This window comes from Mus musculus, chromosome 8 (assembly GCF_000001635.26).
Source record: "Mus musculus strain C57BL/6J chromosome 8, GRCm38.p6 C57BL/6J".
Lineage (NCBI taxonomy): Eukaryota > Metazoa > Chordata > Mammalia > Rodentia > Muridae > Mus > Mus musculus.
In genome coordinates this window covers 32,175,841-32,198,263 of record NC_000074.6, presented here as the reverse complement: position 1 = coordinate 32,198,263, position 22,423 = coordinate 32,175,841, and the positions used below count along the sequence as shown (strand labels likewise).

The 22,423-nt window shown below is 41.1% G+C and overlaps 1 protein-coding gene, 1 long non-coding RNA gene and 1 other non-coding gene across 23 annotated transcripts in view; 1 reads left to right on the top strand and 2 right to left on the bottom strand.

Annotated features, from left to right (window-relative positions):
- Nrg1 (neuregulin 1) overlaps positions 1-22,423 on the top strand; it is a 1,084,158-nt gene that overhangs the window by 693,346 nt on the left and 368,389 nt on the right. The window lies entirely within an intron of this gene.
- Positions 12,016-12,119, bottom strand: Gm22140. Its single transcript, XR_003947667.1, has one exon. It is a non-coding gene; the product is annotated as a U6 spliceosomal RNA (small nuclear RNA).
- Positions 16,417-22,423, bottom strand: part of Gm8179 (predicted gene 8179) — a 29,953-nt gene continuing 23,946 nt past the window's right edge. The window contains exons 2-3 of the long non-coding RNA NR_046039.1: positions 19,145-19,244; positions 16,417-17,565 (exon numbers count right to left, since the gene is read on the bottom strand). This is a non-coding gene — a long non-coding RNA (predicted gene 8179). The remainder of the gene's footprint in view (positions 17,566-19,144; positions 19,245-22,423) is intronic.

Sequence of the window (22,423 nt, the reverse complement as noted above, 5' to 3'; positions counted from 1 at the left end):
AGAAGCACAGAGCCGCTGAGGCAGCAGCCTGGGCGGGCCGCAGATAACCGGCCACCATCCGGACCAGAGGACAGGTGTCCGCCTGGCTCGGGAGACGGCCTCGGCCTCAGGAGCAGCGGTCACCATCTTGGTTCCAGGACTCCCTGGAACTTAGGATTTTAGTCTGCACAGGTGAGAGTCTGCACCACAGAAGCTGACAGCTTCTGGGAACTGCCAAAGCAACACAGCTTCTGAGAGAGGCCCTGTTTTGGGCCTTCTTCTTCGACCAGGAGGAGGTCCAAAAACAAGATATCTGCGCACCTTCCCTGTAAGAGAGCTTGCCAGCAGAGAGTGCTCTGAGCACTGAAACTCAGAGGAGAGAATCTGTCTCCCAGGTCTGCTGAGAGACGGTAACAGAATCACCAGAAGAACAATCTCTAAACAGAGTCAACTATAACTACTAACTCCAGAGATTACCAGATGGCGAAAGGTAAACGTAGGAATCCTACTAACAGGAACCAAGACCACTCACCATCATCAGAACCCAGTACTCCCACTTCGCCCAGTCCAGGGCACCCCAACACACCCGAAAACCTAGACCTAGATTTAAAAGCATATCTCATGATGATGGTAGAGGACATCAAGAAGGACTTTAATAAATCACTTAAAGAAATACAGGAGAACACTGCTAAAGAGTTACAAGTCCTTAAAGAAAAACAGGAAAACACAATCAAACAGGTAGAAGTCCTTACAGAAAAAGAGGAAAAAACATACAAACAGGTGATGGAAATGAACAAAACCATACTAGACCTAAAAAGGGAAGTAGAAACAATAAAGAAAACTCAAAGTGAGGCAACACTGGAGATAGAAACCCTAGGAAAGAAATCTGGAACCATAGATTTGAGCATCAGCAACAGAATACAAGAGATGGAAGAGAGAATCTCAGGTGCAGAAGATTCCATAGAGAACATCGGCACAACAATCAAAGAAAATGGAAAATGCAAAAAGATCCTAACTCAAAATATCCAGGAAATCCAGGACACAATGAGAAGACCAAACCTACGGATAATAGGAGTGGATGAGAATGAAGATTTTCAACTCAAAGGACCAGCAAACATCTTCAACAAAATTATTGAAGAAAACTTCCCAAATATAAAGAAAGAGATACCTATGAACATACAAGAAGCCTACAGAACTCCAAATAGACTGGACCAGAAAAGAAATTCCTCCCGACACATAATAATCAGAACAACAAATGCACTAAATAAAGATAGAATACTAAAAGCAGTAAGGGAAAAAGGTCAAGTAACATACAAAGGCAAGCCTATCAGAATTACACCAGATTTTTCACCAGAGACTATGAAAGCCAGAAGAGCCTGGACAGATGTTATACAGACACTAAAAGAACACAAATTCCAGCCCAGGCTACTATACCCAGCCAAACTCTCAATTACCATAGATGGAGAAACCAAAGTATTCCACGACAAAACCAAATTCTCACATTATCTCTCCACGAATCCAGCCCTTCAAAGGGTAATAACAGAAAAAAACCAATACAAGAACGGGAACAATGCCCTAGAAAAAACAAGAAGGTAATCCCCCAACAAACCTAAAAGAAGACAGCCACAAGAACAGAATGCCAACTTTAACAACAAAAATAACAGGAAGCAACAATTACTTTTCCTTAATATCTCTTAACATCAATGGTCTCAACTCCCCAATAAAAAGACATAGACTAACAAACTGGCTACACAAACAAGACCCAACATTTTGCTGTTTACAGGAGACACATCTCAGAGAAAAAGATAGACACTACCTCAGAATAAAAGGCTGGAAAACAATTTTCCAAGCAAATGGTATGAAGAAACAAGCTGGAGTAGCCATCCTAATATCTGATAAGATTGACTTCCAACCCAAAGTCATCAAAAAAGACAAGGAGGGGCACTTTGTTCTCATCAAAGGTAAAATCCTCCAAGAGGAACTCTCAATTCTGAATATCTATGCGCCAAATACAAGGGCAGCCACATTCATTAAAGAAACTTTAGTAAAGCTCAAAGCACACATTGCACCTCACACAATAATAGTGGGAGACTTCAACACACCACTTTCACCAATGGACAGATCATGGAAACAGAAACTAAACAGGGACACACTGAAACTAACAGAAGTGATGAAACAAATGGATCTGACAGATATCTACAGAACATTTTATCCTAAAACAAAAGGATATACCTTCTTCTCAGCACCTCATGGTACCTTCTCCAAAATTGACCACATAATAGGTCACAAAAAAGGCCTCAACAGATTCAAAAATATTGAAATTGTCCCATGTATCCTATCAGATCACCATGCACTAAGGCTGATCTTCAATAACAAAAAAAATAACAGAAAGCCAACACTCACGTGGAAACTGAACAACACTCTTCTCAATGATACCTTGGTCAAGGAAGGAATAAAGAAAGAAATTAAAGACTTTTTAGAGTTTAATGAAAATGAAGCCACAACGTACCCAAACCTTTGGGACACAATGAAAGCATTTCTAAGAGGGAAACTCATAGCTCTGAGTGCCTCCATGAAGAAACGGGAGAGAGCACATACTAGCAGCTTGACAACACATCTAAAAGCTCTAGAAAAAAAGGAAGCAAATTCACCCAAGAGGAGTAGACGGCAGGAAATAATCAAACTCAGGGGTGAAATCAACCAAGTGGAAACAAGAAGAACTATTCAAAGAATTAACCAAACGAGGAGTTGGTTCTTTGAGAAAATCAACAAGATAGATAAACCCTTAGCTAGACTCACTAGAGGGCACAGAGACAAAATCCTAATTAACAAAATCAGAACTGAAAAGGGAGACATAACAACAGATCTTGAAGAAATCCAAAACACCATCAGATCCTTCTACAAAAGGCTATACTCAACAAAACTGGAAAACCTGGACGAAATGGACAAATTTCTGGACAGATACCAGGTACCAAAGTTGAATCAGGATCAAGTTGACCTTCTAAACAGTCCCATATCCCCTAAAGAAATAGAAGCAGTTATAAATAGTCTCCCAGCCAAAAAAAGCCCAGGACCAGACGGGTTTAGTGCAGAGTTCTATCAGACCTTCAAAGAAGATCTAATTCCAGTTCTGCACAAACTTTTTCACAAGATAGAAGTAGAAAGTACTCTACCCAACTCATTTTATGAAGCCACTATTACTCTGATACCTAAACCACAGAAAGATCCAACAAAGATAGAGAACTTCAGACCAATTTCTCTTATGAATATCGATGCAAAAATCCTCAATAAAATTCTCGCTAACCGAATCCAAGATCACATTAAAGCAATCATCCATCCTGACCAAGTAGGTTTTATTCCAGGAATGCAGGGATGGTTTAATATACGAAAATCCATCAATGTAATCCACTATATAAACAAACTCAAAGACAAAAACCACATGATCATCTCGTTGGATGCAGAAAAAGCATTTGACAAGATCCAACACCCATTCATGATAAAAGTTCTGGAAAGATCAGGAATTCAAGGCCCATACCTAAACATGATAAAAGCAATCTACAGCAAACCAGTAGCCAACATCAAAGTAAATGGAGAGAAGCTGGAAGCAATCCCACTAAAATCAGGGACTAGACAAGGCTGCCCACTTTCTCCCTACCTTTTCAACATAGTACTTGAAGTATTAGCCAGAGCAATTCGACAACAAAAGGAGATCAAGGGGATACAAATTGGAAAGGAGGAAGTCAAAATATCACTTTTTGCAGATGATATGATAGTATATATAAGTGACCCCAAAAATTCCACCAGAGAACTCCTAAACCTGATAAACAGCTTCGGTGAAGTAGCTGGATATAAAATAAACTCAAAGAAGTCAATGGCCTTTCTCTATACAAAGAATAAACAGGCTGAGAAAGAAATTAGGGAAACAACACCCTTCTCAATAGTCACAAATAATATAAAATATCTCGGCGTGACTCTAACTAAGGAAGTGAAAGATCTGTATGATAAAAACATCAAGTATCTGAAGAAAGAAATTAAAGAAGATCTCAGAAGATGGAAAGATCTCCCATGCTCATGGATTGGCAGGATCAATATTGTAAAAATGGCTATCTTGCCAAAAGCAATCTACAGATTCAATGCAATCCCCATCAAAATTCCAACTCAATTCTTCAATGAATTAGAAGGAGCAATTTGCAAATTCATCTGGAATAACAAAAAACCTAGGATAGCAAAAACTCTTCTCAAGGATAAAAGAACCTCTGGTGGAATCACCATGCCGGACCTAAAGCTTTACTACAGAGCAATTGTGGTAAAAACTGCATGGTACTGGTATAGAGACAGACAAGTAGACCAATGGAATAGAATTGAAGACCCAGAAATGAACCCACACACCTATGGTCACTTGATCTTCGACAAGGGAGCTAAAACCATCCAGTGGAAGAAAGACAGCATTTTCAACAAATGGTGCTGGCACAACTGGTTGTTATCATGTAGAAGAATGCGAATCGATCCATACTTATCTCCTTGTACTAAGGTCAAATCTAAATGGATCAAAGAACTTCACATAAAACCAGAGACACTGAAACTTATAGAGGAGAAAGTGGGGAAAAGCCTTGAAGATATGGGCACAGGGGAAAAATTCCTGAACAGAACAGCAATGGCTTGTGCTGTAAGATCGAGAATTGACAAATGGGACCTAATGAAACTCCAAAGTTTCTGCAAGGCAAAAGACACCGTCAATAAGACAAAGAGACCACCAACAGATTGGGAAAGGATCTTTACCTATCCTAAATCAGATAGGGGACTAATATCCAACATATATAAAGAACTCAAGAAGGTGGACTTCAGAAAATCAAACAACCCCATTAAAAAATGGGGCTCAGAACTGAACAAAGAATTCTCACCTGAGGAATACCGAATGGCAGAGAAGCACCTGAAAAAATGTTCAACATCCTTAATCATCAGGGAAATGCAAATCAAAACAACCCTAAGATTCCACCTCACACCAGTCAGAATGTCTAAGATCAAAAATTCAGGTGACAGCAGATGCTGGCGAGGATGTGGAGAAAGAGGAACACTCCTCCATTGTTGGTGGGATTGCAGGCTTGTACAACCACTCTGGAAATCCATCTGGCGGTTCCTCAGAAAATTGGACATAGTACTACCGGAGGATCCAGCAATACCTCTCCTGGGCATATATCCAGAAGATGCCCCAACTGGTAAGAAGGACACATGCTCCACTATGTTCATAGCAGCATTATTTATAATAGCCAGAAGCTGGAAAGAACCCAGATGCCCCTCAACAGAGGAATGGATACAGAAAATGTGGTACATCTACACAATGGAGTACTACTCAGCTATTAAAAAGAATGAATTTATGAAATTCCTAGCCAAATGGATGGACCTGGAGGGCATCATCCTGAGTGAGGTAACACATTCACAAAGGAACTCACACAATATGTACTCACTGATAAGTGGATATTAGCCCAAAACCTAGAATACCCAAGATATAAGATACAATTTCCTAAACACATGAAACTCAAGAAAAATGAAGACTGAAGTGTGGACACTATGCCCCTCCTTAGAAGTGGGAACAAAACACCCTTGGAAGGAGTTACAGAGACAAAGTTTGGAGCTGAGATTAAAGGGTGGACCATGTAGAGACTGCCTTATCCAGGGATCCACCCCATAATCAGCATCCAAACGCTGACACCATTGCATACACTAGCAAGATTTTATCGAAAGGACCCAGATGTAGCTGTCTCTTGTGAGACTATGCCGGGGCCTAGCAAACACAGAAGTGGATGCCCACAGTCAGCTAATGGATGGATCACAGGGCTCCCAATGGAGGAGCTAGAGAAAGTACCCAAGGAGCTAAAGGGATCTGCAACCCTATAGGTGGATCAACATTATGAACTAACCAGTACCCCGGAGCTCTTGACTCTAGCTGCATATGTATCAAAAGATGGCCTAGTCGGCCATCACTGGAAAGAGAGGCCCATTGGACACACAAACTTTATATGCCCCAGAACAGGGGAACGCCAGGGCCAAAAAGGGGGAGTGGGCGGGTAGGGGAGTGGGGGTGGGTGGGTATGGGGGACTTTTGGTATAGCATTGGAAATGTAAATGAGCTAAATACCTAATAAAAAATGGAAAGAAAAAAAAAACCTTAATTTAGCTTATGGTTGCAAAGGATTCAGTCTGTGATCGCAGAAAAAGCATGGTGAAAAAGAGTAACTCGCCTAATGGCCGGTCAGAAGCAGAGAAAAGGGAATAAAGAAAGAGACCAGCAAAAGACTCAACCCTTGTCTTAGGGTTTTATTGCTGTGAAGAGACACCAGAACCATGGCATCTCTTATAAAGGAAAGAATGTAATTGGGGCTGGCTTACAGTTCAGAGGTTTAGTCCATTATCATGATAGTGGAAAACATGCACCATGCATGTTCTACATCTTGATCTGAAGGCAGCAGGAAGGAAGACTGAGACATATTTCCTCCAACAAGGCCACACCTACTCCAACAAGGCCACACCTATTCCAACAGGACCACAGCTCCCAAGAGTGCCACTCCCTATGGGCCAAGCATTCAAGCACATAAGTCTATGGGGGCCATTCCTGTTCAAATCACCATAATACTAGAAGACATAATCCCACCCTCATGATCTACTTTCTACAACTAAGCCTCATCTCTTACCTTTTAACACACCTCTCCATAATGCCATCCTGTTTTGAATCCATCAAAGGATTGATCTATTTGATAGGTCGGCACCCTTTCAGATGATCTGATGATCTCTAGAAATTCTTTGCAAACATACCCTGGGGTATATATTAGTAATTTCCTTGATGACTCAATCTAATCAGGTTAATAACCAAGATTAACATGATGGTTTGATGTTTGGAAAAAAATGTAGACTGAGAGAGGCAGCAATGTGTGTAAAAGGGCCATAGATTTCAAGAAACTTGCATAACCAGGTTATGTCTGTGTGCAACTAATACAATAAATGATAAATCCAACATAAAGGGCTATGCCAGTATCCCCTCTTCCCCCTAAACACACATGATAAGGTACTCTCAGACCCTCACAGACATAAATACATGATGTGTTATATATAAAGGAATAATTACAAAGTAGAAGAGTATATCATGACAGAATTTCTATTAGATGATGACCATACAGCCAGCTCCATGAGTGGAACAGCTTATGTGTATCAGAACTCTACTAATACAGAGTGTACTTTTCATTTGATTCAAGATAAAATGTCTTAAAAAGGGTTTTCAGTCTTTTTTTATCACTGTCCTCCTTAATTGTATGTTTGTTGGGAGCTTTCCACTTACTGGACACTCATAAATACTCTGCAAATAAAGGGACAGGCAAGAAAGGTAGAGGCTTTTATTCTAGTGATGGGGGACTCAGAATAAAGAAAGTATGGCATTGTAAAGTGGTGGCTAATGAGATAGGGAAAAGCAGAAACAAGGCAGAGGAAACTAAGCATGTGTGGTCAGGAAATTTTCATTTTTGACCCTCAGAAAATGTCTCAAGTAGACCCGAGATGGTAAAGAGGAGTCCAGCCAGAGAGAATAAAGAAATGAAAGTCTCTCAAGTAGGAACAAGCTTCCTGGGTTTCAAAAAATTGAAGTTAAAAAAAAAATCTGCGTAGCACCAAGATGTACTCTACATCTGTGTCCCTCTGGCTGTAGATTACTGCAGCTCTCAGACTTCATCTGAGTGGTTGCTTTGCACAGTGGATGTGGTTGGCACAGTATCACAACCAGACAACATATAAAGAATAAGATGGGACACCCCACCCTGCAAAGCTCAGGCGTCATGATAGAAGAGGAACAGATCATTTGTAAGAGCCAGAGGGAAGTCTGGGATGAAACAGCCAGCGTCTTCTGATGTCACAGGATCTCTGTCCTCAGGAACTCACAGGAGCTCTTGTTTATTGCCCAAGACCTCCATGAGATCAAGCCAGTGGATGTTTTTGTTTGGTGTAAGCAAGAGTTCACGAACCCCCACCTCTAACTGAGGAGCTATTGGCAGCTTTCTGCTTCTGTGGGAGGGAGAATCAGTTTTCTTGAAGGATGTGGGTCCTGGTTTGTTGACCATGCTCCAGCGGATGGGCCTCACATCAGGGTTATAACAACAGCACAAATTGGAATTTATAGGTTCCTAACAAATCAAGGAGGACACAAAGCTGGAGGATTAGGGTAGAGGGGTTGAATCTCAGAGTAAGGAGGAACGAGGGGTGAACACAATATATGGTCCATGAAATTCTCAAAGAACTAATAAAAATGCATTTTTTAAAAGTCCATGTAACTTTAGGACAGAGAACCATAAGACAAGATCTTGGCAGGGTTTGTGGTGAAATTCTATTGCAGCTACCCAGCCAGGGTGAGGTTGAAAATCATTCCCATTGTGTGTGATAGGAGCCATTTTGGGTCTTTAAATGTGGAGCTTATATCTTTTGAAGAGACTTTTTAAAGAGTCCTATGGCTGCTGTCATGTGACCCAGTGTGGTCACATGAAGAGCCATGGTGAGAGACTGGCAGAGTCCTGGATGATAGTAGAGGCAACCGAGGTGATGAAGGGTGATTGCACTCACTCTATTTGAGTAGCAGACGCATATTACTTTGTCTCTCATTCCTGTGATAGAAAACCTGACATCACCAGCTTACAGGAGAAAAGGATTATGTGATTATGGTTGCAAATGACTATGTTCCTCAAGTTGGGAGAATATGGCAGTGTAGTGCATATCACTGTGGCCAGGAAGTGGAGAAAAGGGATTTCCACGAGTCTCCTGGCTTCTGCCTTTTATCTCTTCAGGCTCCCAGACCTCATGGTGCTACCTGAAGTCAGGCTAAATCTTTCCCACCCACTAATCTTCTCTGGAAACAATCTCACAGGCACACCCAAACGTATTCCTCATTGTTACCCGGGTGATCTTAAACCCAATCAAGGAAGCAATGAAGAGCAGCCCTCTCAAGAAGGTACCTGATTTGAATAGATTTCAGACTCAAAGTTCACCCCCCTTTGAGGTTAGACCACCACCTGGAGGACTTATCACCAATCTGTAATTGATTATATTTGATTTATTTAATTTGATCCCTTTCTAGCAATCAAATTTTGGGTTGAGGAAAGGGTACTGATTGTCTAAAGAAACAAAGAAACTGCTGCCCAAAGAAAGGATGAGAAAGAGAAAGAGAGGGGGAAGGGAAGAAATGGAAAGAAAGGAAAGGAGGGAGGGAGAGAATAGCTAACTGATGTGATAGGGAAGGGAAGTCCTGAGCTGTCAGTGGGCTCACCACTACTTTGCAGCAGTACCTGGGGGCCACAGGTACATGTCCCTGTGAGCTACAAAATCAATTTTCTTGTGACGGTGTCAGAGCTGGATAGATCAATAGCTGTTACCTAAGCCATTTGTCTTCTCAGAAATAAAACAGCACCAGAAAGGAGACTAATGTGCTTTATCTGAGGTGACATGTCTTTAGATTGAACTAAACTTTGACGCTCGACTCCATGTTCTCAGGCTGAGGGGTTTTTTATTTTATTTTGTTTTGTTTTGTTTTTTGTTTTTCCCAGCACTAAGGTTAATTTGCCCCTAATAGACTTTTGACGTTTAGTACCTGAAATAGAAAGAGTGTTCACTCTTTGCCTTAAGGCATCCTATTTGCACTTTGAAATGTTAGGACACCGTATTGCAGGGTGAAGTGTGTCCTGCTGGCTCTGTTCCCTTAACATGCTTTAGCATAAAGTAGATCTGTCTTCTACAGGAGAAGGAAGGGAAGGAAAGTAAAATGGAGACAAGGACATGGGGAGGCAGGGAGGATTGGCAGACAAAATAGCCCATAGTATATGGAGATCGTTGGCGGACAGGGCATGTTTCCTAGGCAAGTATGAAGATTGGAGTTTGGATCCTCAGGACCTATGTTAAAGTGAAGTATGTGGTGGCCACCTGTAATCTTGGCACTGCAGAGGTAAGACAGGGAACCCTGGGCCAGCCTCACCCACTAGACTAGTGGAATTGTTAAGTTCCAGATCCCGTGAGAGACCTTTCCTGAGTATTTAAAGTGGAGAGTGCGAGCCTCCAGTTCAGCCTCCATCCACATGTGCACATATGTATACATGCAGCCACGGGCACATGCGCCCATTGTCATCATCAGCGTCATCCCTTATTGTTATGTCCTGAGGTTTCATCATGTGTTTTGTCCATTTTGTTGAAAATATCTGGAAATGCAGTAGCCTGTTTCTCCTCTCCCATGAACAACTCTGTGAATTATTCCAGTTGACTAGAGTTTCTCTGTAATGTTTACTCAGTGCTCGCTAATCGCATTGCATCCTTAAATTACAAGATGTGTAACTACTGTTAAGAATGCTCATGATGAAAGTTAGCCTCTGCAGCATTTATACGTTTATGTGAATATGCAGAAAATAGTGAAAAACAGGCTCTCCCTGACGTGGGAGCCCCTGGATTCTTTCCTCAGAAAACCTGTATGTACATCTTACCAATCTGGCACTAAGAAAGACTCATATTTTATGAACTTTTTTTTTTACATCCTTAAATAGGAATGCACTAGTATGTCTAGTTGTTCTCATTCTCCCATTACATGTATGACAAATGACACAGTCATACTGGATAACACAGACATGTTAAGGCATCCACTCCACACTTCAGAGGGTGGTCACAGGTAAGTTCACGAAGTATCTCCAGTCAGTTGTTTCAGCTGCCTTCAGATGTTCTGAGCAAGGGGGCCTTAGCTGTGCCAAAGGAACATCCAGGGGACGTCAAAGCTCAACTCTACCTTATAAGGAGAAGCAAGAAATAAAGTAGACCCCTGATAGGATCCATGATAAACAAAATCCACCGCCAGCTTGGCTGGCTGGCATAGAGAAATGTAGCCAGGGAACTGTCGATGGAATCGTGTATGCTGAGAAGTCTTTTCTTCCTCTAATGATTTCAATGTGCCCTGGTTCTCTCCCCCTCAGAGGTCTATGCAGATTAGTCAAATGGAACACAAAGTCAGAGCTCCCAATGTTTTAGTGCCTACCATTAATAAAGAGGATAGATAACTCAGATGTTATTTTAATAATAACTATAAACCCATACTTAATTCATCTTCCTTTATCCCCAAATTCCCATTTTTATATCCCTGTCATCCTGGAGCAGCTACAAGCTAATGAAGATGAGCATCTTTATTTATGAAATAGCTTAAATATGCTAATATGGGTTTAAAGAGATAACAAATGTTGTAGCCTGTGCATGTAGTAAGCCCTTGCATGGTGTGGAAATCATGGCACTAAGTCTAGTCCTATGAAGACCTTATCTTTGGGAAGGGCCTGGCTCTAGTTTGCTTTCTGTTGCTGGAAGAAATACCATAAATAAAAGCAGCTTGTGGAGAGAAAGGTTATTTTACCTCACAGCTTACAGACTTTCATGGAAGAAAGTCAGGGTAGGAACTCAAGACAGGAAGCCAGAGGCAGGGACTACAGTAGAAGCCATGGGGGCAGGCTGCTCATTGGTTGCTCCTCATGGCTCATTTATCTTATGTTTTTTTAAATATACAGTCTAAAAGCACTTGTCTAGGGATAACACCACCTACAATGGACTCAACTCTCCCATACCAAATCATTTATCAAGTAAATGCCCAACAGACTTGCCTACAAGCCAATCTGATGGAGACATTTTCATTTTTTTATTTTATTCTTTTATTGAAAATAGATTTTATTCATAGAATATATTCTGATTATGGTTCCCCTCCCACTACTGCTTCAGGTTCCTCCACGCCTCCCTTCCCATCCAATCTAACCCTCACTCCCTACCATCCAGATCCACACCTCCCATCACCTTCCATCTAGATTCATACCCTTTCTGTTTCTCCTTAGAAAACAAACAGGCATCAAAAGGATAAAAATAAATATAATAGAATAATAAAATACAAAAGGATAAATCATCAAAAAACAAGTCTAGATATGAAAGCAGCCAAACAAGAAAAAGAGCCAAAGTTGCTTTTGTTTATAGTCTTTATCACAGTTAACAAGCTCTTTGTCTATGGAACACTTCACAAACTTGCATGTCATTATTTTGAGGGAGGCATGCTAATCTTCTCAGCATCATTCCAATTTTAGTATATATATGTGGTGGAAGAAAGCAAGGAAGGCATGTTTTTAATTGAGATTCCCTCTTCCAAGATGGCTCTCTACAGTGTGTCAAATTGAAGAACAAGAAGGGAACGAAAGAAAGAGAGAGAGAGAGAGTGAGAGAGAGAGAGAGAGAGAGAGAGAGAGAGAGAGAGAGAGAGAGAGAGAGAGAAGGGAGGGAGGGAAGGAGGGAGGGAGGGAGGGAGGGAGGGAGGGAGGGAGGGAGGGAGGGAGGGAGGGAGGGAGGGAGGGAAGGAGAAAAGGGAAAGGGAAAAGGGAAAAAGAAGGGGGAGGGGAGAGGAGGGGAGGAAAACAAAGTACTTACCCAATAAAGACCTATTATTGGAGCTACTGGAGAGGCTAAGCAGGAAGAGAGTAAGTTTGAGGCCAGCCTGAGTGATACAGTGAGTCTCTTTTATAGAAGAGAGAGAAGATGCAACAGATCACACTGAACAAGTATTCAGAACATCCTATGACCTTCAGTGTTGTTTACTTCTATTAGAGGTGCTAATATTGTAATTGCTGGCATTTAATTCTCATCTGAAAGATGCTATATTTTTATGCATCTCAGTTTAATCTGTGCAACCAACTTATGAAACCTGGAATTATCCAGACTGAAAAAAATTACTTTATTACTATGTTCATAGTCACAGACAATAAGGAGCTCAAAGGCAGAGTACGAACCTCTCAGGTTGTATGAACACCAGCTTGCAGTTTTTCAGTTCAATCATTTTCGCACAAACTTCGCTTGGGTATGTTTTTGTTGTTTTGTGTTTGTTTGTTTGTTTGTTTGCTTGTTTGTTTGGCAGATTGTTCCAGTCCGGTCCTTTGCTGGCTCAATTGAGTTCATATGTCCATGATTTTTGCAAACAGAAAAATATTATATAAAAACCTGGGCTCTAAGTTCCCGAGTAAAAAAAAGTCTCTAAGTCAAGTGAGAGACTGTCTTCCTGCTTAGCCTCTCCAGTAGCTCCAATAATAGGTCTTTATTGGGTAAGTACTTTGTTTTCCTCCCCTCCTCTCCCCTCCCCCTTCTTTTTCCCTTTTCCCTTTTCCCTTTTCCCTTTTCTCCCTCCCTCCCTCCCTCCCTCCCTCCCTCCCTCCCTCCCTCCCTCCCTCCGTCCGTCCCTTCTTTCTCGCTCTAAAGATTCCAGCTAAGACAGTGGTAACGTCTCATTCCATTATGTGCCATTTTCCTAAGCCTGCTGTCTGGCTTCACACTGGAACTGGTTGAATATCAGATGTTAAAAGTGCTGGCAGAGCTGTTCAATAGCAAAAGGTAAAGGTTGTTCCTTTTATGCTATTGTATTCCCTTACAAACTCTTCCTAGACGGATTCCTTTTCATTTTATGTGTACAGGTGTTTCTCCTGCATGTTTGTCTGTGCATTGTGTGTATGACGCGTCTGCAGATGACAGAAGGTGCCTCAGCTCCCCTAGAGCTGGAGTTGCAGACTGTTATGAGCCACTGTGCAGATGCTGGGAGTTGAACCCAAGTCCTCTGGAAGAGCAGCCAGTTCTCTTAATTGCTGAACCATCTCTCCAACCCTAATGTGCTCCCTTGAAGGGACTGAGCTGCTGTTCCAGAAGTTCAAAGAACTGATTAAATATGCACAGCTAATAAGGGTCTGAGGCAGAGTTCACCAGCAGCCTAGATCTCCAAGGCCAATGCGCTGTTCCCTTCTAGACAAAACCATGCTCTCCTGACCCTGTATCCTCTGCATTCAAGATATATAGTTGATCTCATAATTAGGATGTTAGGACTTTAGCAACTGTTTCCTATAGCATCTTTAAGACTACACGTAGATAAGGATACATATTAGAGACCTCTTACAATAAGGTTACATACAAGTCAATTTTTCCTTATAACAAACAAACCTGTCTTTTCTAGAAAGTTCCCTGCCAGGCATTGACTCATTCCCTAACAATGTAGAATAAATGAGGTGGTGGCATGGCACACTTCATCAGGAAAAGGGCTTTTATCCAAACGGGAGGCAGTTCAACTCACCACACCGACCTAGATGATTAACTAATACTAATTGATGGTGATGAGATCTTTAGGCATACGAAAACCAAGTTGCCCTCTGAAAGTGTTTGTAAGACCCTCTGTCTTGAGGTTGTGGACAGACATGACAGGTTCTCAGTGCCAGAACAATCTGTTCTGAAGAGAAAAAGTTCAGTCAAGCATTTCATCTGCATTATGCCAAAGAGTCACTCACACAAGCCTTAAAAACTGTTTTGACAGCTTGTTCTGGCCGTCTGTAAATCTGCCCTCCAGATACAAACTTCAGAAACATCCAGAAGAAAAGGAAAGCGTGTAGTGGATGCTGAGTTTCACTTATTTTGTATTTTGGCTTTATATATCTGATCCACTCTGTGAAACCATCTTTGTGGTCCCATTTAATTTTTTAAAAAAGATATATGAAGTTCAGAGTCAGGCTAAAGTCAATATTGTTACATCTCTGAATTTAGACTTTGCCTGTAAAGTCTTACAGAGACTAGCAGATTTTTTTTTTGATAATAGAAATTTAAATTGCATCCCACTTGCATTTATGTGTGTGCTAATGGTCTTCCCCACTACAGACTTCAGAAATGTTAGTGTCCATTTAGCTATGACACAGCATCAGTGATCTGACAGGCAGATCTGTAGAGCATTAACCTTGTCTTTTTATGTCAGCCAGAAGTAAAGGAGTAAGATAGCAGTAGAGAATCTATTCTTTTTTTTTTTAACTTGATATTTAATCATAATGAATCAGAGGCTTTTATGAGAAACCCTTGCCGGCCCATGCAAGATTTGCTTGCCAAAAATGAAGAGAGGTTTGGGTTTTTTAGGGTTTTTTTGTTGTTGTTTTGTTTTTTTGTTTTTTGTTTTTTCATTTTATTTGAAAAATTGTTTGTATCTTAATTTTACATTTCTAAAACACCGTTTATTGAAAAGTTTAGCAATCCTTTTTATAGGCCATGGGATGTCACACTATTCAGAGTTTAGTAGTATAATGTTATCTGATCTCATAAAAATTTGAAAACAATCAGTCCTGCTCATAAGGAATCCATTAGAGGAAATCTTCTGTATATGAAATTGGGCCTCAAAAAAGCCTTCTACTTCTATGGCCATAACCGACTTTCTAGAAAGGCCATTGTAAAGTCTGCAATTCTTCCAGTACAGGGTACCTTTGTGTCTAAAACTTGACTGCACACCTGAATTACTAATGGCACTCAAATGCCTGTCAGGGATGCTCCTCCAAAGGCAGAAGAGTGGAATTCATGCAGATGGGAGTCAGTTCACTTTACCCATATGGATTCTAATAAATGGCAGGTGTTGGGTTCCTGCGTCTTTGTATATGGAAACAACCCAGTTCTATATGCTTTGACATTAGAGTAGGAAAGAACCATATCTAAGCTCTGTAGAAAATACTGCAAATTTCTCCTGACATTTCAAAATATAAAAGAGACCAAGTGTATTATTAGATGCTAAGGTAAAACATGCATACATTTGTTAGACAACTAATATTTGTTTTCCTGCTCTGAAGGAGCTGAGATCTGCTGATCTCAAAGGAATTCTGGGAGTCCACATTCTGGGGCCTGCCACAGCACCGATGACTACTTGGCATCACACAGGAAGAGGACACGGACAGCAGCATTTCAGTAGCTATTTAACTGACTGGCTCAGAGGTTTAGCATCTCTAGTTCTCTCTGTACTGTTGACATAGGTATCAACTCTGCCACATTTATGTCAATGAAGGACAGAAGCCATCCTCATCCCACTTTAAACCTTTTAAGTGAAGGCAAGTCCCCCAAACAGGCATTTGTTAGGACCACAAATGTTTCAGTGTTTCATGATAGCCTGACATATTAGTGCAATGGTTCTCAACCTATGGGTCATGACCCCGTTTGGGATCAAATGGCCCTTTTACAGGGGCCACTTAAGACCATCAGAAAACACAGATCTTTTCACTATGATTCATAACAAGAGCAAAATTACAGTTGTGAAGTAACAATGAAAATAACTGGGAATCATGACAATATGAGGAACTATATTAAAGGGTGCAGCATTAGAAAGGTTGAGAAATGCTACATTAGTTCTTTGCACTAAATTTAGATTAAATTTAAAGCAGTATATTCACATATAAATTGCGCACTCACACACAAACACATACACAATGAACTGTCTACTTTTCTGAGCAAACTTTTGTCCAAAAATGTTTTGGGGAGACACTATGAACCTATCACAGTTGCATGCCAATACCTTTCCCAAAATAGCCAGTTTATCAGAGCCCTGAAACATGAATAAGAGATTTCCTTAAAACTCATGTTGGATAGTGAATTTATTCAGCCATGGAATGGTATTTCTAAAACCATGACCTAAGTCAACCTTTTCTCTTTTTAACGTAATAATCTCAGGTATTCTGTCATAATGATGGAAAGCTAGAATACTTTCCAAATAAGGAAGTCTGCAATTTAGTGTGATGTTTTATGACATCTTTTTGGAGCTCTCTATTTTGATGACGACCTTATAAAGCGTAGAGACACTGCATAGTGTACCACATATTTTGGGTACATATTAATAGAAGTCCAAAATCAACTCACTTGTACCTCATAAGACGACTTAGTTTAAGCATTTCTGCTTTCTTAGCCCTTTTGGTCAATACTTTATCTAGTAATGGAATTCTAGTATATTCACAAAAGTGCAATTCTCTCTGGTTCATCAGGCTTCTTGCTTTTCCATATACTTTAAAAATATGAAGGACTCTAGTTGTGTGTCTCTAGATTTTTAATAGACAAGGAATTTTCATACTGTACTTTAAATATTCTGAGAAAGGCTGACAGACCAGTGTCTGCAAGTCTCTGGTTGCAAGGGTGGTGAGGATTGACTGAAATTGATGAGTATGCTATGGGCATGGCTCCAAAATTGTTTATAAAATGTCACTTGCTCAAAACTTGAAGCCCATCATGCACAGACATAGGAAGATCCTTTTGAAGGGAGACCATAGGTACACTCATAAGTATACATTCAACATTAGAGGATACAGTCAAGTTGTGGGCTGTGTTTCTCTGTGTGTCTTGTCCACCCTTGTCCTTCAGACAAACCACTAGAGATGGCACACACCAGATGGTAGTTGTAGTTGAGCCTCATGGTCATTTCAGCAGTGACTTGATGGGGTGTGAGTGGTCTATCCCACCCATTTGTCATTTACTTTGTAATGATTGATGCCTGGACAACCTTAGCTTTTAAAAGAATCAATTCCTTTGTTGTATCTACTGATACATCTTCCTTGAGCTCCTGTTGCCTTCATCTTTGTCATCTATCTTCTGGACATCCTAGGAAAGCATCCCCCAGTGCCTTCTTGTCTACTCTGTCTCCTTTCTAATCTGGTGATCATAAAATAAAATGCGTCCTGAACAAACTGTGAATATTTGGATGTCTGAAGAAATGCTTCTCAGTGACAGGAAGAAATTCTAACAATGAAGAAAGTAAAAGCATTAGCATGGATTTATTGTATGGGGCATGTTAAGCATTTATTTTGTTTTATACTGTATGGCATACAGGAGGTTGGTAATGAACAAAATATGAGTAAAATGTCTATAACATAGTAAAGGAACAGGCAGCTACACTCTGGGACTATCCACCTCCAAGCCTCGTGCAAAGCCCTAATCAGTGGTTCTTCTGGACTTACTAACTGCTCTCTGTGCCACTGCCTGGTCTCAGCATCCATTTAATCCTACTGGGCTCACAGTGACTTTCATTGTGGGACACTGCCTTTGTGGTGCTCTGTTTTCCAACAATCCAAATAATAACTAATCAACTAATCTAAATAATCCAGGGAGAGAGAGAGAGAAAGAGAGAGAGAGAGAGAGAGAGAGAGAGAGAGAGAGAGAGAGAGAGAGAGAGAGAGAGGGAGAGAGAGATCTATTATCTTCTGGCCAAAGTTGAAGAGACAAATCTTTCTGATTTGAAGGAAATTGGTCAATAAGTATTTCAGCAGAGAGGAATGGAGGATGTGGTTGGTAGCTCTCCTGAATCTCTTTCCTTTCTCTCAAGGGACCAGCTTGTAAAGGATTGCGAAACGTACCCCCTGTGGTCTTTGAATACCATCCCATATTCTTTCCCAAATCTTCTGTAAACACTGCCAAACAGATACAGGATGATAAACTTGTAAGAATGCAGAACAGAAGTTTCGTTTTAACTTAAACCATTTGACTGAAAGCTCCAGAATGTCCTTTAAACATTGTTGTTTCTTGGTATCGTGAGTTGGATACAAGTGATTCCTGTAAATGTATATGCATTGGTAAAATTTGAGGGGAAGATTCCTATCTATTCACCTAAACAAGGAATGGCTTGGTTTGCTAGTTGGCAGCTAACAATGCCCCGTTTGTGATTGGAAAGACAGAGAAAGATGAATGAACGCTTGGTTATACATGGTTCAGAAGATACAGAATTTCTCTAGCAGGCTAAAAATTGACTTGAATAATGTGTAGTACACAGCGTGGCAGGAGTCCCTGTTAGGAGCTTCTAATATGTGCTCTAACCCCAGAGAGTGGGGATTTGTCCTTTGCAGGGCACTGTTCCCTTTTCTATAAACAAGAGCATTATTAGTTACTGTTATTATGGGCTATAATACATATGTGGCACAATAAAATCACAAATCCAATAATTCTTAGGAACAGAATTTGTTACATACTGATTCCTTATGGGTAATAAGTGCCACATCTGTCCACATTAGGACTGTTTCCCCACCACCACCACCACTCAGTTATGTGCTGTTCTCACAGATGTTCACTAAATATTTATCAGGTCAGTGTTGTCCGTGTTCAGCAAGAATGACAATCCTTTGATGGTTTGACCTTCTGGCTCTCCTTCTTTATTTCTCTACCCCTGTCTGTGTCCTGAAGTCCCCCGCTCCCCACAGGGTTTGTTCCAGGCATCTAAAAAAGTGGTTCTTCTGATATGAAGAAATACACCTCAGGGTTTTAGAGAAAATGTTTGATGGACACACTAAGGTTTGGACCGCCTGCCCACTTTCACATGTGTACAAACCTCTTTTCTTCTTCCTTACTTTGTGAAGTGATTGCCACCAGCAGATATCTTCTCCAGACTTCATTAGGAGTCCATGAAACTCTGGCAGGGCTTGTGAAACCTACAGATGGGTCGAGAAGAACTCATAAACCTTAGTATTGTATGAAATGCATGTGCCTGTTTATAGACAGGGGGTGGTAGCTTTTATGATCATCTCCAGGGTACTTTGACCCATAGAACACGCAGATCTTCTCTACTAAATGAGCAAGGCCCAGTCACTTACAAAATTCTGTATTTTCCCCTTGGTGATGGCCTCAGCTCCTTTAAAATCCTTTCTGAGTCGATAAAGAGCACTTCCTTTCTTCCCAGAAGCCCATGCCACAGCAAGACAGGCTTAAGTTCACGTCTTAAAGCTTCCATCTCCTGGAGTCCTCACTTGTGAACCCCTGGGCCAGCAATCTATAATGCATAACCACCAGGCAACATTCACCTCACATGCCCAGCGCTTTCTGTCAGAGGAGCCTGACACCTGACAAGCATGCGTCCTTCCTGTGCATAGTGACCTGTAGGAAAGTGATGTTCTCATCTCCATGAACCTGTGAATGCTGTGCATAGATAATGACCTCGCTTAAGTAGAGGGTCATTCTGGACTAGAGTAAGAAGCAGAGGCATACAGTGATGTCATGCAATGATTTAAAAAAATATGGATCAATTTGGGAGCTAGTTATAACACATCCAGACAATAAGGAAATGCTTCAGCCTTTGTTTACTCAAGGGCCAGTAAGGACCCAGGGCAGCACTGTCTTCAGGATCATCCAGCTTCAGTCTCCATGTCTGGTCTGCTGATGCTAGCTAAGGTCATTTAAATCCTAAAGCCTCAGCGATCTAGAGTTCTCTAAGACTCCAAGCAATGGGTAAGAAATTTAGTCAGTCATAGACAGCGCAAACACAGAGAAAGGGACCATTTTGGTGGACAGGAGTACCTTCTGATACAAGTGCTTTCTATAAATTTATATGTATTTGGCTTAGTCAGGGTTTCTATTTCCATACAAACATCATGATCAAGAACAAGTTGGGGAGGAAAGGGTTTATTCAGCTTACACTTCCACATTGCTGTTCATCACCAAAGGAAGTCAGGACTGGAACTCAAGCAGGGCAGGAAGCATGAGCTGATGCAGAGGCCATGGAGGGATGTTATTTACTGGCTTGCTCCCCCTGGCTTGTACAGCTTGCTCTCTTATAGAACCCAAGACTACCAGTCAAGCGATGGTCCCACCTACAAGGGGCCCGCCCCACTTGATCACTAATTGAGAAAATGCCTTACAGATGGATTTCATGGAGGCATTTCCTCACCTGAAGCTCCTTTCTCTGTGATAATGCCAGCTTGTGTCAAGTTGACCCAAAACCAGCCAGTACAGTATTGGTAACATATTTTATAACTATAGTGACATACTGTAAAAATTTAACAATTGTGTTAGAAATGACATATAGAAAGAAAAACAGCTCTGTTTTTAAAAAAGTAAGTGAAAGATTTGAATGGATACACTTCACCAAAGATGGATGTGTAGCCAAATGGATGCTAAAGTACTAGTGATTAGATAAAGCTGAAATGAGGTTCATCCTCATGTCTGTTAAAATTGAAAGGACTGACTCAGCAAGTGTTGGCAAGAGTAGCAACCATCTACAACTGTTAGTCACAATGACCAGGCCATGGCAACAAGAAATATCATCCTTATCTTTAAGATACTTAGTAGCCTACCTGGGAACATATACCTCCCAGGAAATGAGTCTCTTGTAAAGACATCACAAGGGCTGAAAGGAACTGGTTCTGGGCACATCCTCCCTGGGCCTTGATTAATGCCTTACACATCCCTGCAGAGCCCATCAGAGGCTACATGGACTACACCTGTTCTGCTTATCATTGAGCCCCCTGTAAGCTGCCCCACAGCTAAATGTGAGATGCCATCAGTCAATCCCTGAGAGCCTTTGGTAGTACTGGGAATGAACTGGAAGATAGTGGCATTTCCAATTGGAGGTACTGCAGTGTGTCTGTACCTCATGCATCCATCTCAGTTAGCATCTCTCCATCACAAGGCAGGCACATTCTCAGACAAAGCCAGGACAATCTGCACAGGAGTTCTTTCTATACCAGAGGCACAGTTTTCTGAGACAGAATTATGAACTCATCAAGAGATCTTTCTGGTTGGAGAGAAAAGTTCTGTTAGCAAAAACAGCTGCAACCCTATGGCTTAAATCAATCTGTAAATATGTCTTCTTGGATTCTGTAGTGATCCCACTGGCATGTCTAAACGCTGGCTTTTATGACCCTGGTTTGAAACAGAGGCAAGCCTTCTCAGCTCCCTGAAGCTGGCTTAGGGAGAAAGTGAGCTGGCTGCTGAGGCTGCTGCTCAAGGAGTCACTAAGAACTGATGCGTGGTGACTGTGCATACCCCAAGAAGATCCACACAACACACATTTTGTCGTCCTTGTACTTGACCAAAGCATTTGTTACACAGTCATCAGAAGATGAGAAAGAAAGAAGAAAATAAGCGGTTTATAAAAATCCTCCGGAGAGATAATCCCAAACTATTAGCACAAGGGAGGAATTTTAAGTGAAATGAAACATGCTGGAGAAGATAAAGTTAGCTAAAAGTAAACTACTAGAGTTCTAAAGCAGGTAGTAAACACAGGGAGGCACACAGGATATCTCTCTTGCTCGCCTTTTGTCTTTGCCATAAATAGACATGAGGTAATGTGTGTGTGAAGACTCACTTCCCTCCTAACGAGCTCAGCGGCAGAGGCTTGTTCCCAGCATGCCCTGCTCTTATAAACCAAGAGATAATTTGACATCATTACATAATCGTGTGGCCATCCCTCCCCTTCCTCCTCCCTTAGAGCAAATGGCTAGTCTCTTCCTAGGGTATAAAGTGTTTGATTCACTGAGTAGCAGTAGTGATTTTCTCACAAAAAATTAATCCATTTCCCAAATCATTATGTAGGAAGCCACCATACCAGGTGTTGAGAGGAAACATACTGGCTTTGCCTTCTGTAGCTTTCAACTTAGCGAGTGATTCAGACAAGTAACTAGATTATTTTAAAAGAAAGTATGTATGTTAGTGTGACTTGTCTAGTCCCATTTTTATTATGGTCAGAACTTTTTAACAACACCCAACTAGAAAAGATCTAATCTAACCTGTTCTATAGCTCATGTGTTCATATGCTCATGGTACCAACCACTGCTCCCTGAGATACAAGCAAAGCACCCAGTGATATTTCCAGCATGACTCCTTAAAGGGGAAT